The sequence below is a fragment of the Anneissia japonica genome, unplaced genomic scaffold (genome assembly GCF_011630105.1).
Source record: "Anneissia japonica isolate Jap-2015-1 unplaced genomic scaffold, ASM1163010v1 scaffold288155_len217153_cov186, whole genome shotgun sequence".
Lineage (NCBI taxonomy): Eukaryota > Metazoa > Echinodermata > Crinoidea > Comatulida > Comatulidae > Anneissia > Anneissia japonica.
Genome location: NW_022685867.1, coordinates 29771 through 36201, shown reverse-complemented (window position 1 = coordinate 36201; position 6431 = coordinate 29771). Strand labels below are relative to the sequence as shown.

General features: G+C 30.1%; 1 long non-coding RNA gene across 1 annotated transcript in view; it reads left to right on the top strand.

The window, feature by feature from the left end:
• LOC117113119 overlaps nucleotides 1-1804 on the top strand; it is a 2271-nt gene extending 467 nt beyond the window's left edge. Inside the window, exons 2-3 of the long non-coding RNA XR_004446152.1 lie at nucleotides 225-245; nucleotides 1769-1804. This is a non-coding gene — a long non-coding RNA (uncharacterized LOC117113119). The remainder of the gene's footprint in view (nucleotides 1-224; nucleotides 246-1768) is intronic.
• Nucleotides 1805-6431: the final 4627 nt, after the last annotated feature.

Sequence of the window (6431 nt, the reverse complement as noted above, 5' to 3'; positions counted from 1 at the left end):
GTGTAATAAAATGCCTCCGACGGGATTCGAACATGCGACCTCTCACTGACAAGGCTTAATAATAAGTTAAACTTAATAATAATTTATATATGGTAAAAGTTATCAATATTAAGTAAAGGTTTTTGAATTTCATTGTTTTATATATGAAAAATAAGTTAAAATAAATTAGACAATGTTTAATCCAAATATTAGGAGTAATTCGCATGTTTTTTTTTGCCTTTCAGCAATTCCAGTAATAAATGAGGGTATGTACTTAATGTTTTTATGCTATATGCTTAAAGTTATGAAAAGGCGAGCGTCATAACCACTAGACCACGAAGGCTTCATGGTTGAACAGCTCCAAATAACCGTCGGGAACATTGTATTACACAATGCTACCCCTCAAGAGGGCGTTCGGCCAGATAAATCTGGCAATACGGCTAGGAATACTGTCGTATATTATATATGATATTGATGGAAGTTAGCCTTTAACACTGTTGAATGAATATAATATAAATCCTCAAAGGTACATATACAGTGTTTAATAAGGACATGATTGAACATCGTAGGCTACCCTGTAGCTTTTTAACGAATAAAGTCCTATAAAAGTCATTGTGTAATCAAATGCCTCCGACGGGATTCGAACCTGCGAACTCTCGCTGACAAGGCGAGCGTCATAACCACTAGACCACGAAGGCTTCAATGTTGAACAGGTCCAAATAACCGTCGGGAACATTGTATTACACAATGCTAGGCCTCAAGAGGGCATTCGGCCAGATAAATCTGGCAATATGGCTGGGAATAATGTCATATATTATAATATGATATTGAAGGTAGTTAGCCGTTAGCACTGTTGAATGAATCATCAAATGTACATATACAGGGTACGCTCCTTAACTTAATAATAAGTTATATATGGTAAAAGTTATCAATATTAAGTACTGTAAAGGTTTTTGAATTTCATTGTTTTATATATGAAAAATAAGGTAAAATAAATTAGCCAATGTTTAATCCAAATATTAGCAGTAATTCGCATCTTTTATTGCCTTTTAGCAAATACAACACTACCGCAAACAACGTCAGTAACAACTGAGGTTATGTACTTAATGTTGTTTATGCTATATGCTTAAAGTTATAAAATAATAACTAAATGTTTTTGATTACATTATTATATTGCTTTGGAATGTTTTATAATATATGAGCTAGTCTAATATTTACATATGTAATATATCGCCCACTACATCAGTGACAACTGAGGGTACGTTCTTAACTCATTATTATGTTATATATGACGAAATTTATCAATAAAAACTAAAAAATTCGATTTTCATTGATTTATACCTTTGAGTTATACTATAAGAAATTAGCTACTGTTTGATTTTTTATATATGCAGTGAATCACATTTTGTTTATACATTCAGTACCTACGACACTACCGCCGACAACGTCAGTGACAACTGATTGTATGTTATGAAATCATGAATATGGTTATATTATGCTAAAAGTTATTAATAATAACTGTTTTGAATTTTTTACAATAAATATTAGTTACTGTTTATGAATTATATATACATATTAAATACATTTTTTTATATATTTCTCAGTGCCTACAACACTACCGCCTATAACGTATTTAATTATTTATACATTGTATTTGCTAAAAGTTATCAATAATAACTAACCGTTTCGAACTTTTAAATTGCTATTATACATTTCAAATATGTTCAAAGATAAATTAGCTGCTGTTTAACTTTTACATATGCAGTTAATCACATTTTATAATTCTCAGTGCCTACAACAATACAGTCTACTACATCAGTGACAAATGAGGGTACGTTCTTAATTTATTATTATGTTATATATTATAAATGTTATCGAAAATAGAAAAAGTTACTAATTTCATTGTTTTATGCCTTTTAAGTATGTTATAATCTAGCAACAGTTTAATGGTGTATATGCTTAAATGTATTAATAATAAATAAATGTATTTGATTACACTACTATACGGTGTTGCTTTGAAATTTGTTCAATAAAAACTAAAAGTTTCGATTTTCATTTTCATTACCTTCGACAAAGTCAGTGACAACTGAGGGTACGTTATTAAATCATATATATGTTTATATTATGCTAAAAGTGATTAATAGTATCTAAATATTTTGAAATTCATTATTATATACTTTGAAATGTTTTACAATAAATTAGTTACTGTTTATTAATTACATACGTTCTAACTAAACTTTTTTTTTAAATATTTCTCAGTACCTACAACACTACCGCCGACAACGTCAGTCACAACTGAGGGTACGTACTTATGATTAAGGTTATTAATAATAACTAAATGTTTTTGATTACATTATTATATTGCTATGAAATGTGTTATAATACATGAGCTACTGATTAATATTTTCATATGCAATAAATCCCATTATTTACACTTCTCAGCACCTACAACACTACCACCCACTACATCAGTGACTACTGAGGGTACGTTCTTAACTAATTACTATGTTATATATGCTAAAAGTTACCAAGAAGAACTTAACATTTGATTTTCATTTATTTACGCCTTTGACTTATTTTATAAGAAATCAGCTGTTGTTTAACTGTTCTATAAGCAGTGAATCACATTGTTTATACCTTTCAGTATCTACGACACTATCGCCGACAACGTCAATGACAACTGAGTGTACGTTAATAAATCGAAAATATGTTTATATTATGCTAAAATGTATTAATAATAATTAAATGTTTCGAACTTCATTGTTATATACTTTGAAAGGAATTACCGGTATAAGAAATTAGTTACTGTTTATTATTTACATACGTAGTAAATAATATTTATTCTATACAACCCAGAACCTACAACACTTCTGTCGACAACGTCAGTGACAACTGAGGATACATAATTAATTCATTAATACGTTATATTTCTAAAAGTTATCAATAATAACTAACCGTTTCGAAATTCATTGCTATGTATCTTTCAAATATGTAAAGATAAATTAGTTCAGTACTGATATTTACTTATGCTCAGTAAATCACATTTTTATACTTCTCAGTACCTACAACACTACAGCCCACTACATCAGTGACAACTGAGGGTATGTTGTAAACTCTTTATTACGTTATATACGATAAATGTTATCAAAAATAGAAAAAAAAACTTCATAATTTCATTGTATTATGCCTTTTAAGTACGCTATAATTTAGCAACAGTTTAATATGTTATTTATGCTAAAAGTTATCAATATCAACTAAAAGTTATTGAATGTCATTTTGTTTATACCTGAAAAGTAGGTTAAAATAAATTAGCTACTGTTTAATCTAAACATTACTAGTAATTCGCATGTTTTTATGCTTTTCAGTACCTACAACACTACCGCCGACAACGTCAGTAACAACTGAGGGTATGTAGTTAATGTTGTACATGCTATATGCTTAATGTTGTTAATAATATCTAAATATTTTTTATTACATTTTCATATTGCTTTCAAATGTGTTCTAATACATGAGCTCCAGTTAAAATTTTACATATGCAGTAAAACCCATTGTTACACTTCTCAGCACCTACAACACTATCGCACACTACATCGGTAACAACTGGGTGTACGTTCTTAACTCATTATTATGTTATAAATGTTATCAATAACAACTAAAAATTTCGATTTTCATTGATTTATACCTTTGAGTTATGTTATAAGAAATTATCTACTATTTAATTTTTATATAAGCAGTGAATCACATTTTTTTATACCTTTCAGTACCCACGACTCTACCGCCGACAACGTCCGTGACAACCGAGGGTACGTTATTAACTTATAAATATGCTTATATTATGCTAAAACGTATTAATAATAACTTAATGTTTTGAAGTTCATTGTTATATACTTTGAAATATTTTACAATAAATTAGTTACAGTTTATAATTTACATACATACTAAGTAACTTTTTTTTTATATTTCTCTGGCAGTACCTACAACACTTCCGGCGACGTCTGTGACAACTGAGGGTACGTACTTAATGTTGTATATGCTTAAAATTATAATAACTAAATGTTTTTAATTACATTATTATATTGCTATGAAATGTGTTATAATACATGAGCTACTGTTTAATAATTTCATATGCATTAAATCCCATTATTTACATTTCTCAGCACCTACAACACTACCGCCCACTACGTCAGTGTCAACTGAGGGTACGTTCTTATCTCATTATGATGTTATATATGGTGAAATTTATCAATAAAAACTAAAAATTTTGATTTTCATTGATTTATACCTTTGAGTTATACTATAAGAAATTAGCTACTGTTTGATTTTTTATATACGCAGTGAATCACATTTTGTTTATACATTTCAGTACCTACGACACTACCGCCGACAACGTCAGTGACAACTGATTGTACGTTATGAAAATCATGAATATGGTTATATTATGCTAAAAGTTATAAATAATAACTGTTTTGAATTTTTTACAATAAATATTAGTAACTGTTTATAAATTATATACATATTAACTACATTTTTCTATATATTTCTCAGTACATACAACACTACCGCCGACAACGTCAGTCACAACTGAGGGTACGTACTTATGCTTAAGGTTATTAATAATAACTAAATGTTTTTGATTACATTATTATATTGCTATGAAATGTGTTATAATACATGAGCTACTGATTAATATTTTCATATGCAGTAAATCCCATTATTTACACTTCTCAGCACCTACAACACTACCACCCACTACATCAGTGACTACTGAGGGTACGTTCTTAACTACTTATTATGTTATATATGCTAATAGTTACCAAGAAGAACTTAAAATTTGATTTTCATTTATTTACGCCTTTGACTTATTTTATAAGAAATCAGCTGTTGTTTAATTGTTCTATAAGCAGTGAATCACATTGTTTATACCTTTCAGTATCTACGACACTATCGCCGACAACGTCAATGACAACTGAGGGTACGTTATTAAATCGAAAATATGTTTATATTATGCTAAAATTTATTAATAATAATTAAATGTTCCGAACTTCATTGTTATATACTTTGAAAGGAATTACCGGTATAAGAAATTGGTTACTGTTTATTATTTACATACGTAGTAAATAATATTTATTCTATACAACCCAGAACCTACAACACTTCTGTCGACAACGTCAGTGACAACTGAGGATACATAATCAATTCATTAATACGTTATGGATTGACGCTTTCCAATATTTTCTTACTGCTCACTGTCATAAAGGAACACAATCGCATTTAAACTTTGTTTTGTTTCTTTATTTTCCAAGAAAACCAGGTCAACAGCCAAGATCGAAAAACAACAACAACGACCTTGCGCTCTCGCAAAAAAACTATTATAGCGCCCTCAACATTTCAACTATTGTTTTAATTAAATAATAATTTTTCTTCTATTCATTCTCCCCTTCTTCGACATACTACAGTTTGTCGACATTTCGCATTAATTTTAACATAACATAATTTTCACAATTTTACATCATCATGGTATTTGTTTAACAAGCATAATAATAATAACATTGAATACCTGGTATATATGATTTATGAAGCACCAATAGCATACATGTACAAACACTTTTTAAACTTTGTGAACACTGCTTTTATGAATGGTATATATGAATCCAGTACAATCTAATGAACTATGGCATGAAATACATTACTATGACCTCTAAAATTTCACTGAAATTTGTTCAAACTAGCTTTATGCATTTCTTTTTTACTTTACATTATGGTACATAATATTGATCCCTATTAATTATTACTATCAAATATGTTTACTTTATGTTCCATCGGTGGTTGATAGACATTTTTACAATACCCCTTTTTTTTAAAACTCAACAATTATGAGCATAACACAAACTCAATTACAAGTCCATAGTATCCCCAACTATTTTGTTACCACAGTACAATTTTTATACTACATCTTCCTACACTTGTTCATTCCATGATCTCTAAAGGACATACCTTGTTAATCCCTCTTACTATTTCTCCATTAGCAGTTTTAACCTTAACTACCCTAACATGACCGTCTGGTCCTGGGAAAACTTCTACCACTCTACCTAATGGCCACCGGCCGCGCATAGTTTCCTTCTCGACTACCAAAACAACATCATTTACTTCTATGTCTCGTTTCATCTCCTTCCACTTATTTCTCTTATTCAATGCAGGTAGCCACTCCTTCAACCACCTGTTCCAGAAATTCCTCATCAGCTCTTGAACACGACGCCACCTTTTCCGTGGGCAAAATTTAGTTGTATCCAAGATCTCCTCCGAGGCAAACATTCCACCCATCTGCCCATGCAGGAAGTGATTAGGTGTTAATGGTAAAGCATCTTTCCCTGAAGCAGTTTGGTATGTCAATGGTCGAGAATTCATAATTCCTTCTGCGCCTACAAATGCCGAGTGCAATTCTTCATCAGTGA